The 16,901-nt window shown below is 46.9% G+C and overlaps 1 long non-coding RNA gene across 1 annotated transcript; it reads right to left on the minus strand.

The window, feature by feature from the left end:
* Nucleotides 1–7,937: 7,937 nt before the first annotated feature.
* On the minus strand, nt 7,938–15,880 carry LOC124850848. The gene is made up of 4 exons (XR_007031906.1): nt 14,886–15,880; nt 13,193–13,398; nt 8,311–8,451; nt 7,938–8,082 (listed from the first exon to the last, which is right to left on the minus strand). It is a non-coding gene; the product is annotated as an uncharacterized LOC124850848 (long non-coding RNA).
* Nucleotides 15,881–16,901: the final 1,021 nt, after the last annotated feature.

A 16,901-nucleotide genomic window follows, 5' to 3' on the forward strand; every position in this document is an offset into this window, starting at 1 on the left:
GAGAATTGGTTTAGTTCCCCCCGTTGGCTCGGACGAGCATTGCTAACAAATGTTCACGCCGGCGCCGCTGCCAGAGTCTCAGAGAGGGACCGTCTTGGACATCCTGTGAGGCACATTGGTTAGTCATCAGGAGAAAAAGACTTCTTAAAACCCTTCACCTTTAAACTCCAGATCTGGCCCCGAGCTCCGTTCTTCTCCCAATATTCCACTTTAATGGCTCGGCGGGTGAGAGCGAGGCCGACCGCCAGGTTAAAACAAAACATCCCACATCCCTACAAAGAGAAGTATTTTGTAAATGTAATTATCCAGAGAAAACATTGGGCCCTTTTTCGTGCGCTTTCATAACTCTTGATTCCAGGGAAATATTTCACACCTACGAGCAGCCCATCACAAACTCGGCCATTATTAGACATGGCAACGCTGGGAATATTAAACACCTCGCTGAAGGGCAGCGGGAGGACACAGGGACTCTTCAGGGAAGGAGTAGTACTTTTATACGCCACCTCCTTCCTGGGTTTTAATGTGATTCCACGTCTTTAGACTGCTGCTATTTCTCAAATGAATGTCCACATATACACTTTTGGATGCACTTTTTAAGCCCGGATCACAAACTCATCTCGTGCAGCCAAACTGCAACCTGAAGGTTCAACAACTTTTCCAAATTACTAAATGACCAAATAATCTCTTTCCCATCATTCCCCCGTGGACCGACACATTATTATTTTTGATCTGGTGCGACAACCACCGTTTCAAATATGAAATCGTTGTCTGCGGTGCTTTCCAGCTCCTCCTGGGCGATCCCGAGGCGTTCCCGGTCCAGATGGGACATATGATCCCTCCAGTGATCCTGGTGTCTCCTGCCAGTCGGGAGTGGCTGGAGAACCTCCAACAGAAGGCGCCAAGGAAGCGTCCTTACAAGAAGCCTGAACCACCTCTTCTTTCGACGTGAAGGAGCAGCGTCTCTGCTCCGAAACTCCTTCCGGATGTCCCAAACCGTCACCCATCCCATCCCTAAGGCGGAGCCCAACCACCCTACGGAGAAAACAGATTTTAGACCGCTTGAATCCATGATGTCCTTCTTCAGGTCGCTACCCAGAGCTCAAGACCACAGGCGAGGGGTCGGAACATGCTGTCGATTCGATGACTCATTGTGAGTTATTTGTCCTAAACCAAAAACCGCCATCCGCAATCTCGCCAGGGTCTCTGGTACTATACTAGCGTGAACGTGTATTTTCTGCCAGTGAACGTTCATACTTTGCAGCTCGTGCGTGGCTTCCTATGGACGAACTTCAATTCTTCGGGGGATTTGACATTTTTCATTCAACGGTTGTTTTTACCAGATCAGCTACAACTTCTCGACTCTGGTTTTGTGTGATTTGCCAACAGCGAGGAAAAGGGCGGCGTACGAGTGTTTGAACCTCTCCCTGACCCAGGACACACACATATTCTGTGTCCCCGCCCCCATTATAGAAAGGCCTGAATTGGTCCAAATCGACGCGTCTCTCGGCCAATGAACTCGCCTCAGAAATGCGTATAAAATTCACATCAGCGTGAATCACTGGCTGATGGGATTCACTGCTCAGAAAGACTCTCGCCCTCCGGCTCACCCTTCTCACCCTCCTTCCCCTCCCTTTCTTCTTCACCCCCCCCCCCCCTTTATACCCTTCGCCGTTCTCTTCTTATTTTTCTGTCTCTCCTCTTCCCCCAAACATTTCATCTTCTCTTTCATAACTCAGGCCCGGTCTGTCATCGACCCATCCATATGACTCTCCCTCAGCACTCCCATCCCTCTTTCCTTGATCTCCCCTCGTGTTCGATTCCAGCCGGCGATTCCCTTTCAACAGCGAGCCAGTGGCTCTTTCACAATCTGTTTTGCAGAGACGACAGAGCCCGAGACGGCACGCGGGAGAGATTTTAGAGTCTGAAAGTGGAGATTGGAAGATACTAAAGAGATATTGAGCGGATGAGGTGATGGAGAGCCAGAGAAGGCGGAGTGTGCAAATGTGGCTCTGTTTTTCCACAGCGATGGTAAGTAACTGAGTAAATTTACTCAAGTGCAAAACGTAATTCGATGTTTCGAATCCTCTACATTTCAGGGGGAAAGATTGTATCATATAAACACTTTATTCTGTTTATCTGGACGATGCAGTTCATTTACAGTCCATCTTTATCTACAGAATTCATTCTGGGAGAAGAACAATGAGCCCAAACCTGCAGCCGGAGTCGTACTGAACTGTCTTCAACGACGAGAAGAGCCGGAAGTCCTGCAGCCGATGGTGCTGGTTCCCACGGAGACCGGATCTCAGCGTCATGGGCTCAAGTCTGGGATCACACGAGAAGACACCTGCGGCAACAACCTACAGTACCTGCCCAGAACCAGAACAAACCAGTAGAGACAAAGATCGAGCCTGTTCTCGGCTCCTCGCTGGGTTTTCTCTGTCCTGTATTTAACGCTGTGGCTACTTTCACTTTCCTCACATGAAGGATGAGGCTGGCTTTATTCTGTATTTGCGTTATTTTCAGCAAATCCCTCTTTTTTTCTCGGCAAACGCCAAACTTCCCTTCCAAAAGATCTGAATCTATAAAAAAAAGAATGGGTCACAAAACTTAATTAGATTTGATCGAATGGCTCAGTGGTTTCCTATAAAACAGCTGGACTCTGCTCTGCGTTTGTTTCAGGCTGCGTTCGGTGCCAGATTAAATTTTTCACTCGACGCTCTAGTTGCAGTAGATATAAATAAATGATACTGTTCTCACTGTGGTGACGGACCACGTTGCCCCCGTTGGATTTTACTGGGATCTCCATGAGACGATGTCGAGCGTCAGCTTCTCTTCCTGGTGGGCCGCACAAAACTCTAAAGAAATCAAATAGAAGACATAGGTTCAGACAAATGACTATGATATTAAAATCAGAAAGGTTTTCAAAGAACCAGAGCATTACTTAACCCTTATCTATCGAAAATTCACGAATAAGTTCATGGTAATATACCTGAGTTTACCAATAAGAATAAGTATAGTAAAAGTAAAATGATGCATTCGTTTTCTGTGTGTATTCATCTATATATGAATATGAATATGAATAGAATAGGCTAATATGATTCCAGAAATAATTTGTCGTAACAGCGGCCCGACTTGGCTGTCCCATTTCGTGGACTCGCAAAACGCAGGATTCTTCGCACGGTGGTGACGAGCATTGGAATCGCGGGCAACTGCTGCTTCGTTGCTAGGTGACGGCGGTAAGGGCAGAAAACGCTGGTGACGGCAGATTAGCAACGGGAATCCACCGCAGACCAGAACGTCTGGTCATAACCGGGACGTGGCGACACGAAGCGTCACATGGACAGAAAACGTGGAGGCCAGGCGGGTCGAGCCCTGGCAACAGAAAACCTGCCTGTGGGATGTTTCCAAGCAACGAGCTTCGACTTCTTCTTCTCTGACAATAATCAGATCCGTCCGGAGGGTCGGACGGGTCGTAGCTCGGCGATCGGCCCGTGTGAGCACATGAACCGTGAGATTTGGCCTTGACGACATTTCTAAACCCGCACGGTGTAAATCCACCATATTTTACAATGGATACATCTGTGGATGCCGCGCGGCGACCTCTCCCTCTCTCCCAACTCCGGCTCCGAAAGGATTCCTCCGCGACCGCATGACGACACTGAGGTGCCACAGTTCACTCCCGACGCTGAGGAAGAGGCCGAACCAGGAAGAGAGAGAGAGAGAGAGAGACAGACATGTTTTAGGACATTGTTACTGCGAGAGGCCAGTCAGTCTGGGAAGCTCATATAATATCTGTTCAACACTAATGACAAAACCACACCCACACACACACACACACACACACACACACACCTCTGGCTCTCAATAGGTCTGTTATTCATTCTGAATCTCTCTTCATCTCTATCAGTGTCCCTGTAGTTCATTTTCTGTCCTCGTCTTCTTCGGTTTTTCTCTCCGTCTGTCTCACACACACACACACACACACACACACACACACACACGGTCACATGCACACACACGGTCGCTGTGTTGATGGTAAAACCATTCCATATCAGGGTTATTCGGAGGGGAAGAAGTCCTTTCTCCTGACAGGCCCCGTTAAGAGAAGAAATACCCCCACCACTAAAAGACTCAGGTTTCACTCGTGACACCGCAGCAGACCCTCATTTGATTTTCTGGGTTGTTTCAAGTGCAAATCCGCGGCGGTGCCAAAACGCCGTAAAAGTAAGTCAGTGAGACAGCGACGCACAATTGGTGTTTATCGTATTTGGGACGCTGCGTTGGAGACGCCGACGCGTCTGATTCTTTCGGCCTCGTATTTCTCTGTTAGCATGAAATCTATATTACGCCGGTTATTTTCTTTTCTGGCGTCACCAGCAGCGTGTAAATCACCGATGAGGAGCGGACCACCGGCTCTGCGTCGAGAAAAAACCTGTTGGACCTGGAAAGCGCTGGCGGCCCAGCGACCGGGAGAGTCCCGGAGCTCGGTGGCAAACGTTCATCAGCCGCTTTGATCGTCCGTCGAGAAACCCAGAAAGTAAAAAGACAATTTAAATTTTGGTTTGCCGGTTGCAACGTGCAGGTTAAAGTGAAGTAACGTGGTGTTTGTGGAGGAGGAAGGTTTAAGAGTCACGGTGGGTTCAAGTTTCTTGCTCATGGACTTTTTTACGGGATGTTCAGACAGGCAGCTCCGGTCCAGGTTATTTATTTATTAATAGTTTTTTATCCCAAAGTATCGGGAGGAACTTTTTCTTCTTAGATTTTTCATGAATTCTGCACGAAAACATCCAGAATCCTCTCAGATCAGATTTAAACAACATGGATGGATCATGTAAATATATAATTGAGATTCCATCTATGACATTTGAGTTTTGCACATAGTTAAGTTTCTATTTATTTGGCATGTTTCAGTTTCACCTTTTACAAATGTCAAAATGTGATTCTATTACTTCTGACCGACTCCCCAGTTGATACTCAGCTCACGCTTCGCTCATATTTCACATAACCACGTGTCTTATCGTCTTTAAATGTATATATTTCCCCCCTCATGCATTTAAGAGCAAGGCTTTTGCGTTGGGATCTTTTTGTGCGAACAGCGGCGTTGTGGCTTTCTCAGGTCCGCCGCGTCGACACTGTTCCTCCCCGAAGGTTTGTGGCTGAACACAAGACAAAGCTTCAACCACCACCGACTCTCGTGTCACATTGAAAGAAGCATAATTCATTGACTCATTTCGGTCCCTTGAGGAAGAAGCACAGACTCTAAATGAAGATGGACGACGCATCTCCACTTCCTCCCGCTGTCCAAAAATGAAGCCCGACATATTTCGGATACAGGTGCCGCCATCTTGGGCCTTTGCAGTGATTTGGAGTCAGAGATGGTGGAGTGGAGCCGAGGTGTCGACGAGTCAGTGTCAGCTGTCAATCATGACGTCCCGTTAATTATCGTCATCGAATAACTAATTACAACCACACTGGGATATTTTAGCATAATTTTTGCACAACGGGAGGAAGAGGAGAAGCGTCGCTCATCTTTATATACATTTACATGTTTTCCTTCCTGTTTTTTTAATTCAGGTTTGGCATCTCGTCGCCAAGCATGTTGGGAAGATTTTTTAAAAAGAAATAGATTTTTTTGTTTTATTGTTGCCATAGTTCTTGGTCAAATTCATTTCAACAATCGAAGCCTCGGACCTGGGTCGGACCGAAACCAGATCTGTACTGGAAAAGACTCCTTCATCTAGTTCAATCGTTTGTGATGTCGCAGGAAACTAATTGCATTTTTTAAAAATACAAAAGTTATAACTTGAAAGGAGAGTTCCGTCGAGCGCAGAACTCCTCAGCTGTTTTTCAGGGATGAATAAACAGTAACGCGAGGGTCACGGATCATCAATGCTGGTTTGGAAAAGACGAGATTTTAATGTGCACTTTCAAGAACTAGATTTAGTGTGACAGGAAAATATATTCCCCCGTGACCGTGAACCACCACGAAAAACACAGTCTAGCCTTTCCACTGTAAACTGCAGCCACCGATATTAATCATTTTCTCCATGAAAAAGTAGATCACAGCGTCGCAGCGGACGACCCAGAGTGATCCTAATAACATTTTTACCGAGGGTTTAACAGCGAAGCGCCAGGGCTCAGCGATAGACCTGCGACGTTTGATCCCCGGTCCAAGGGTTTGATATTAAAGATTTTCCGCCTTGAAACTGAAGCGGCCCGACATCTGTGAAATTAATAGGCCTTAATATCTGCGGTATCTGTAAGAAAAAGGGAAAATATTAAAATGATGTTACAGATACGGCACTTGGGCTCGGAGCAGAAGAGCGATACGTGTTTGAATTAAGCCAGCGGCATCGTCATTAAGGGTTTTTATATCTCACGCGAGGGTCCGGGGCCGTCGTCCGCCGTCGCGCAGATTCCAGCGTTTTGATATGAAATACAAAGAAACCAGAGCCGCCACATCTGCTCGAGTCATAGCGGCGCAAGATATTCGTTTCCAATTGTTTTCAACGTCAAGCGCAACTTCAGTGTCACATCCAGGGACGGGAATCAAACGTGTGACCTCTGCGCTGTGGGAAAGATACAGACGCTGTTGCTCCAGGGTTCAGCAGACAAATTACAACCCTGAATAAGTATTTGAAGTGCAGTTTATATGGTCTGAACATTACTGTCCCGGCTCAAATCCACTTCTCTATATTATCGGAAAATAAAGTTTGACAAACGGTAACGGATAAACAGCAGCAGCTGATGATGCTCGAGCTGCACGGGGTGAAAATCTACTCATGAATAATATTGTGATGGTTGTGCAGAAGGAACATCCTGATGCTGATGCCACAAAATGAATTTTAACTCTATTGACTTGGGCTTATGACCATTGACACTCCCATCCTCCTGCTGTGTTCAAGTTAAAAATGTGCTAACACACACAACTAGGGTAAACATGCTAAACTTGGTAGGCTACCTGCTTTTATCAACATGCTAGCATGGTCTTTGTGAGCATCTTGGCCTGCTGGTGTTAGCTTATTGGAGCTGAACGCTAATGGCAGCATGTTAAAGTTAATGCAAGCAAGCTCAATGCTAATGTCACCACGCTTATGTCTACGTTTTAACACGCTGACATTAGCTTCTTTGGGCCTCAATGCTAATGTCAGCATGCTAATGCCGACCAGCATCTTAGCACGCAGACATGAGCTTCTTTGGGCCTGGATGCTAATGGCAGCATGTTTACGCTAATGCCAGCATGCTAATGCCGACCAGCATCTTAGCACGCTGACGTTAGCATTTTGGCCCCAAAAAGCTCTGTAGCACACTACAGCTAATTTAGCATGTTTAACTGATGCAGATATTTTCTTACCAAATCAAAATCAACATAACTATTACCAGATGCAGACGAATGTTCATTATGACTTGCATTTGAAAATGGAAAATATGAATTAAACGACCACTCACAGGCAACTGCGGGCTTCGTCGCATCAATACTTCATGTGTAAATAAATCCCTCTTCATTTTTATTTATTTCTGACGTTGATACTCAAACTGTCCTACTGCCGTGTGAGAGTTTACATCTGAACACATTCTCAGTTGTTCATTTTCCACAGTGAGCAGGGCAATGAAGTGGAAAAAAAAGGAAGAAAAATCGTATTTTATTGATCGCACTGGGGATATTACGACTTCTTCCAGGGCTTTCATAATCCACTGCAGTGCCTCCCTTGTAATTCTATACAGCAGCAGACTTCGAGGTCTGATTATTTTCTTTGAGTTTCACTTCTACGGACGTGTCAAATTCATATGTCGATGATGTATTTGGCTGAATTTGATTGTTTCTAACAGTTTTGAAGGCGATGAGTTCTTCGCTGCTGACCAATAGCGAGTTTGATAGAAGCATGTTCTCTCAAATAAAGGACGCAGTTATATTAACTAATTCATCTTACCGAGCCACGTGAAGCATTCCGCTCCCCGCACAGCGTGTATTTGACAAGACAGTTTGTCAGGTGGCGTGTAGTTGAGGAATGAGTTCCCGGAGGAGAGTCTCCTTTCATCCTGCAGGTGTCGGATGATAGACGGGAAGCATCCAACAGGACGCTGAAAACATATACCAGCGCGGCATGTTAGCACAGGCAACGTGGCGAGTTTTGCAGCGAAGAGACAAGAAAATATGTTTTTAAGAAAACATTTAAGAAATTTAAGAAGTGTAACAACTTTGGGAAACGGCCAACGTGGATGATGTGGAGCTTCTGCCGACATAAGACGACCTAAAACTGTGGCGCACGTCCGAAACCAGCAGGAGGACGGAGGAAGGTGAAGTAATACCTTCGCCTCAGAACACCGGTCTGCTCGTCACGAGCTCTGTGTTTTCCCGAGCTCAGAGGAAGCGGCAGAGTCATTTTCCATGGCACCACACGGCGGCGGCGGAGGCGGCGGCAGCCACTGGATTTGGCCCGCGGGTCAGTTCTGTGACGGTAAAAGCCATGGGAACAGAACTGTAAAACACTGGCCTGGACTCACTACTGACAACACATTAGACTATTAAATAAGACCTTACAGGTGTGTGCGTGTGTGTGCGTGTGTGTGTGTGTGTGTGTGTGCACGAAAAGAGACAGAGCAAAATAAAGGAAATGAACAAGCTCGAAAGTTTGAAATAAAGAAAAGAAAGAATAAAGAAAAAAGATTAATATAGTAGCGTGTGTGTGTGTGTGTGTGTGTGTGTGTGTGTGTGTGTGTGTGTGTAGCTGTAAAAACCTATACAAGGTGCCAACGGCTGTGACCTTTGACCTGTTTTGAATGTTGCTGTATGTTGGAATGTGTATTAGCAGGATTTGGTGTTCCGGTACCCCTGAGGCATTCGGTGTGTGTGTGTGTGTGTGTGTGTGTGTGTGTGTGAGTGTGTGGGACCTCAGACATGTGTTCGTGTTAACTGGCACCACTAAGCCTTGAGGGGATCATTAGTGGGATCTGGGAGCTGCCTTTACTGTACATGGTAGGGGGACCTTTCGCACACGCACACACACATGCACACGTACAGACACACACACACACACACACAGACACACACACACACACACACACACACACACACACATACACACACACACACAGACAGACATACAGACACACACACACACACACACACACATACACACACACACACACACACACACAGACATACAGACACACACACACACACACACACACACACAGACACACACACACACAGACACACACACACACACACACACACACACAGACAGACATACAGACACACACACACACATACACACACATACACACACACACACACACACACACACACACACACACACACACACACACACACACACACACACAGGTTTATTTCGCCCAGTAAAAAGCATCTAAACCAGAATCAACACATCAGGTCGCAGGAGACGAGTCGACTCTCGGAATAGGTCGGTTTTAAAACAAGTGTCGATCTGTTGTCACTCGACCTGTCGTGGGTAAAATAAAACCCAGGAAGATTCCAGGAGGAAACGAACCCGACCGAGCACAAAGCAGAGACGGGAGGTGACAAGAGAGGCGCTGAAAGGGCCGAAGACGGACTGAGGATGAGCGTTGTCCGAGACAGAAGCGCATGATGGGGAGGAAACTAAACGGGCAGGTGGAGGGACCGGGCCGGGAGGAGGGGCTCCAAACACGCTTACTCACAGAGACTGCTCCGGGCCTTTTAAGTGGTCTCTTTGTGCTCCTCCGTGGTTCCCTTCCCTCCGTCCTTTCTCTTTCGCCCCTTTTACCAGTAACCAGAGAGGCGGCGGACAACGCCGGGAGAAAGACAGAGAGAGATGGAGCGAGATAGGGGGAGACGGGGGAGACGGGGGAGAGGGAGCGAGAGGCTCAGAGAGGCCGAGGAGATAAGAACGTCTCCTCGCTGTAAGAGAATCCCTCCGTCTTTTTGCTCTTTTTCTGTTTTTTTGTTCCCAGATAAGGGAAAGAGCAGGTTTATCTCTTAATGCTCAATTGAGTCCGGAGACGCAGTGTGTGTGTGTGTGTGTGTGTGTGTGTGTGTGTGTGTGTGTGTGTGTGTGTGACGGATGGGTTTCTCAGACCCCTGACGCCCATCATCCTCTCTTCTTCTGCTCTGTGTTCGGCTCATCCATTCATTCACGGTTTCACAAGACGAGGTCAGTCGGGCAGACGCAGACACACACACACACACGGGTCGTCCCTCAGGTAGCGCTGCATGCTGGGAAATACGCCTCGCTCAGGGTTCAGTGTTAGGTCGAGCTCGCCTGATGCAACATGGACAACAGGGAGCGAGGGAAGAGGAAGACGATGAAGACGATGAAGACGATGAAGACGATGAAGACGCTCGTCCCCCGGGCGAAACACAAGGAGAATGTGAAGATGTGTGAATTCTCCTCTCCCATCCACCTCCTCCTGCCGATTTCCGTCTTTCATTAACTCTTCTCCTGCTCCTTTTCCAAACCCGCTCTTCTTCTTCTCTGGCGTCGTCTTCGCTCCTCTCACTTCATTTACTCTCGGAACTCCAAATCTCCTGTTGCCGTCGGGATGTTTTCTGCTCGTGGTGGTTTGGTACCGAGCTCGGTCTTCACCCCGGAGAGAGAGAGAGGGGTCGAGAACACAGAGATCAACTTTCATATCAACCTCAGCGAAGATTAAAAACGTTAAATTTCCTACTCTGAGTTTTCCCCCACGTGTTAGAATGTAAAACCACATTATAATAAACGTAATGAGACGTTGAGGCTGCACCATTTCCATTATAGTCGTTTTAGTAGTAGTTTTTATATCATAAGCAGTCAAATCCTATATTGGAAGATTCATAAGGCCAAACCGTACAGTAATAAAGTCGGAATTGAATTAGAAAAATGTAATGATATTTCCAGAAAAAGAAAAAAAATCCTATTTTTTCTTCTAAAATTACCACTTTATTTTTTATTTGGTTAAATACAAACTACATTAAATTACACCTTATTCTTGTAATATTATAACTTTTCCCAGGATATTATGACTTTTTCTAGTAAAATTATGGCTTTATTCACTTAATATTACGCCTATTTTTCAAAAAGTCCGATTTCTTTCAAATGAATCTTACATTTTCGTAGGAAACAGCACGAAAAATCAGGATGAAAGTAATAAAATAAAGTTGTGATCTTTTCCAACATTCCTTTCCTCTGCTTGTCTCCTCTCCTTCCTTCCTTCCACCTCCTCTTCCTCCTCTCCTGTCCTCTTCTTCACCTCGCTCTCCGGTTCTTTCTGCTGAGTGGGAAGCTCCAGCCCCCCACCCCCCCCCACCGGCCTCCCCACTGTTTCCCTCTCGCCTTGCCCTGGTCAGAGCACCTCTCCTGGGACACGCCTGGCAGCGAGGTGGGCCTCTCTGGTGGTCTGGACCGGGGGATCTGGTTAGTAAGGAGGAATGTGCGGAGTGTAAATGAACACACACACACACACACACACCAAACTGAAACACTCTCACTGTCGAAGCAGACGGGCCGGTGTGGAGGAGACACGACGCAGCTTCTCATCCTTTTGTTCCTCTTCCTCTCGGAGCTCATCCATCCGTTCGTCTCCGGGGACGACGGACGGATGAACTTTCACTGATACGACCCGAGCGAGGAGCGTCTCTTTCCCTCTGGGTGGTTTCATGTCTCGTCCACGAATAAAGATTTCACGCAAATTATAAAAAAGCACTCACTGGTGCGTGTGTGTGTGTGTGTGTGTGTGTGTGTGTGTGTGTGTGTGGCCTTACAATCAGGTGAGTGAGATTAGCCAGTCTACAACCTCCTTCCATTTCCTCAAATTAAGCCTGTAAAAACACGCCCTGCTTGATCGATTGCCAGACGCTCAGTGCAAACATTCTGCTCCCATTCCCTGTTTGTGTGCACAGACACCTGTTCCACACGGCTGTTCTTCATGTGTGTGTGTGTGTGTGTGTGTGTGTGTCGGACTGATTACACACCGGTCTCCTGGATTCCTCGGCCAGGAGCTGTCTGGCCCTAACAGTTTGCGGGTGTGAAAAAGAAAAACAAAGAAGAACACGGTGGCGAGACGGAGGAAGATGGATGGATGTTAAGAGAGGAGCGTGAGGAGTCGCGGGGGGGGGGGGGGGGGGGGGGGGGGACGCAACGACAACAATAATCACAACGTATCTGCGGCAGAGAGTTCACGACCAGACACTCGCATCGGGCGAAACTTTCCCACAAGACGTGAATAAGCACAAATGTTCGTGCGACCAAACTCTTGTTGGTTACTGAGACTTTTGGGAATCACCTGGGCCGGATCTTAGTCCGAACAGACACTCTTGGAGACGAAGACCCAGTGAACGACATCTGCTTCCTGACCGGGTCTTATCGCCGTCCGTCCAAGAGAAGCTGGACACTTGCACATGAAGACTCTCTCTCTCCGTTCCCCTGACCGTCATGCCTCCTCTTATCCGTCCATCACCTCCCCTCCTCCCCCCTCCTCTGTATTAGCACTTGTCAATGCTATCAGCGGCCTGTAATGTCCCGTCATTACGCCTCGACTCTCCGAGGGTCTTATCAGGCTGTAACCTGACCACAGCTCAGGCGTCTCGTACTGTTCCTGTCTGTCTCCGTCTCGGACCGGGTCATTTACTGACCACTAACGGCTGGTCGGGCAGATCCAGACTGAACGCGTCTCCTTTGTAGCCCCAAATATTATTGAACTGGAGAGGCAGGACACAAGTATATCAGTAATTTTAGTATTAGCTAAACCACAAACTAACTAAACACTGGACTGGACAGAAACGATAGAAATGACTGCATGAGATCTGGATGTCCGATTTACAACTCTCCAATGTGGAAGTGTCTGAAGCCTGTATTCTCTGGAATGACCAGCAGGGGGCGACTCCGCCGGTTGTTTCTATAGAAGTCTATGACAACGTGACTCTTCTCACTTGATTCATAACGTAAGTAAAACATTTTCCTGAGGAGTTTACGGTCCAATCTCTAGTTTCAAGTCTTCTTCAATAACAACATGACGTTCATTTTGTACGTTCCGGTTCATTTACAGTCAAATTGACCATGAAGCACCGCAGCGTGGATACAGCGTGATTGACAGCTGGTATCGTCCAGTGGCTGCATGGTTGCAGGTGTAGGTGGGCACAGGGGACGAGTTCTGTCAGACCAAACCCCCAATTCTACGTCTGGTTGTAAAAAACAGATGGCGCTGGTCAAATTACCAATGGGTGACGTCATGGTGGGTGTTGGCGCTTGGTCGTAACACCCTGGACTTCCTGGATTCTGCTGCTGGCCCCGCCCCCATTCGCCGGTGGTGTCTGCCCGATGGTTGTGTCGGGGTTGTCGTCCTCTCCCCCCCTCGTGTTCACAGAGTGGCGTCCGTCCTCCGGGCTGCCAATTGGTCAGTGGCCTGGTAGATCAGATCGATCTATCAACGGATAAAAGACTCAACAGGTTATCAAGGGTAATTATTGGGAATGGCCCCATGGCTTTTTTCAACTCCACTCGATCCAGATTCACAATAAAACATAAGAGTAATATCTGTTTTCAAATAATAGACGGGTGTGGTTTTCGGTTCAGGGTCGTACGTTTCAGGGTCTCCTGGAGTTCAGGCATGAATTTCTGTGGACCTGCGAAAACCTCAACCACACTCGACGCGAGAGCCAATAAAAACCATCTCAGATCCTTGTTTTGCTCTTCTGAGGCCGCAGGATCATAATCGCCATAATAGTATTTATAACCTGGACTCACGAGCAGCGTCTTCAACAGACACATCACACGGCGCTGAATAAAATAAAAATGACCCTGCCAAGAATTTGAGGTGACCAATAATTTGAGCCCATGAGACTTTTTGATTGACTCCTCAGGCTACCTCCTGTATCTGTGAGCGGAGCCTCGCCTGCAGCCCCCTCTAGTGGAGCAACCAGGAACAAAGGTGCGCTTCGGTTCAGCAAATGATCGGCTTGTGAAAAATGTGTTTTTCTTCATCACTGCAGCAAAAAACATGCAACAATGAAGTGTTTAAAAAAATGTATGATTGTTACAGTTTGTGGGTGAGAATGAGAGAGGAGACTGAGTATGTGTGTGTGTGTGTCATGTACGAGCATGTACTAATGGTGTGTAATTAATATAATCGTCTGAGATTAGAGCAGAGCTGTAAACGTTAGAGACCGAATGACAAGCCAGCTACTGTGTGAGAGAGCACACACACACACACACACACACACACACACACACACACACCCACCAGCAGCCATTAAAACAAACACACAACAGCACAGTGTGTGTGTGTGTGTGTGTGTGGTAGTGTTTTATAGTGCCATGTTGAAGCAGACCAACACTCAAAGGCATTTTAATGTCGGTGTAATAAAACAGTCTGTACTCAACACACTGCAGTGGTGGTGGAGAGCAAACACACACACACACACACACACACACACACACACACACACACACACACACCGTACTTGGTATAGTCCACAAAAACATATAGTATATAAGAGTGTGTGATTTGGCGTACACACAAAAAGAGGAAATCTGAATTTTTTTTAAGAAATAAAACAAAAAGCCTCGAGTAAAAATCGTAATTTTTTTAACATCTTAAAGAAAGAACCAGTGGAGTCGCCCTCTGCTGGTCATTCCAGAGAATACAGGCTTCAGGCTTACGCGTCGACTACGTTGGTGGTGCGTTCAAGGACGCTCGGGTGTCAGTGGTTGTGTAGTACAACCCAGAGGACAAATAACGAGAGAGAGAAGGAAAAAAGAAATTGTAACTTAATATGGATTTAGACTGTGAAAGGCTTTTTGGCACTTGACTCTGAAAATATCAAATGTCAGACGGTCCCTGAACACACCACAGAGGGAGGGATATATGCAGTAACGTCCACATTAACACAGCAATGCCATAAAACTGACCAAAGAAGAAGTGAAGAGAAGAAACTGGCATATTCCCGTCACGATGGATCCATGTTCCCGATCACGTTTCACGTCTCTGTGAGCTGAAGTTTCACGGAAATAAGTAAACTTTAAGACTTGACTTGGCAGTGGACATTCAAAAAGAAGACTCTTAATGGTCCTTTAAATTTCTCTAGAACACGTATAACTCCTCGAAACTGTGAACCCAGAAGAGGGGAAAATGACTTGTCTCGGTTCACTTTCCTCTGGTTTGGACGTTCATGAAGGGCCCGAGCACGGACGTAAACTCTTCCATGTGCGAACGCCTGCATGGGAAGAGAAAGAATGAATGTACTGCGAGTTCCAGTCGCTCTGTTACACAACACATGATCAGTTATGAAACGTGCGATACCTGAGCTCACCTCACGTCTTCTGGATCGCTCCGCGGTCACCGCATCCGGAAAAGTGAAGCCACCGCAAAAGTGCCTGACGCCTGTTTTCTCTGGAATGACCAACAGAGGGCGACTCGGCTGGTTGTCTGCATGGGACGTCTGCAGTTCCTCCTTCTTCTCCTCACTTCCTCCCTCTCTGGATCAAACACGCTCTTTTCCTGCTTCATTATTCTTATTCTTGTCTCGTCTTTTCCTTCAATTAGCATCTTCTGTCCCTCGTCTCACCTGTCACTCATCTTTCTCGCCCTCCCTCTCCTCTATTCTCTCATCTCATCGTCTCATCACGTCTCTTTCACTGTCCCTGTTGTCGGCCATTGCTCCTTCGCCTCTGAACTCTCTCCCCGACTAAGAACACTTGGATGAAAATAAAAAAAAATGAAAAAAAATGTAAAACAAAAGTGGGGAAAATAAAAAAAATAAATGAAAAGCGAGACAGCGGAAAAAGAAAAAAAATCAAGAGGGGGTTTGACGGCAATTTGCTTCCCTTCTCACATCCAGTCGTCCTGGCCAGACATCGACGGGTGGCTTTCATACCTACCAATAAACTTGGTTTCCATCACACACACACACACACACACACACACACACAAACACACACCAAGAGCATAAAGTTGGCTTGTTTCAAGTTGGGACCATAAAACTCAAACACACACACACACACACACACTTTGAGGCGGCTGCGTTGAGGCTCGGCCAACCTTGTTCTTTGGCAAGAGCGGTGCACCCTTCAGTGTGTGTGTGTGTGTGTGTGTGTGTGTGTGACTGAGATCCCGCAGTATTTTTGCAATATATATCCCCGAGATCAGTCGCTATGCCGACCGCTGTCAACAAACAGGCGGCGGGGCATCGTCCTCTCGCCGTTGTGCGCCGCTCGTCTGTGATGCACCAGTAAAGTTTCTACAAAAGGTCAGAAGGGCGAGAGAGGTGGCGAACGTCAGCAGCTCCCTCTCTCTCTCTCTCTCTCTCTGGCCAAGGTTGTAAAAGTGAAGCGAACGCCGCCTTTAATCATTTTTATTCACGTGACGACACGAAGAGGCCTCGCTCTAAATTAAGAAAGATGTCCCACTGGGTGGAATATATACATGTATATGTTATGTATATATCTCTCTATATAAAATTTCACACCGCTGTGGGAGACTCTGACGGCTCCACAGTCGTCTCGGGCTCTTGGCTCACAAAAGTCCTGATGATTTTCTGATGGATTCATTTGTGCATCTTAATAATCGAGGGATAAATCCGAGGTTATTGACGTGAAAAGTCTCTGCAAAGACATGAATAATGTAAAAATTGTGAGACTCGTGTCATACGTTGGGGAATTTGAATTTGAGCGGAAGGTTCATTGCGACGCCGCGAAAGACGATTGGCGTTGAGATCCTCCCACGGTTCTTGCGTGAGCGATCCGGCAGCCAATCAAATCTCACACACTCCCAGATTCAATTCCACCAAATATATATATTTTTTTTTCCATCAAGATCCATGAATTATTATCTCACAATATCAAAGTAAAATCTGGAAAATCTGTTGCAGTAGATTGTCCTCTCTCACACTCATCCTTCCCCCTCCACCGCTCTCTGGGAGGTTACCA

This window comes from Scophthalmus maximus, chromosome 12, assembly GCF_022379125.1.
Source record: "Scophthalmus maximus strain ysfricsl-2021 chromosome 12, ASM2237912v1, whole genome shotgun sequence".
Classification (NCBI taxonomy): domain Eukaryota; kingdom Metazoa; phylum Chordata; class Actinopteri; order Pleuronectiformes; family Scophthalmidae; genus Scophthalmus; species Scophthalmus maximus.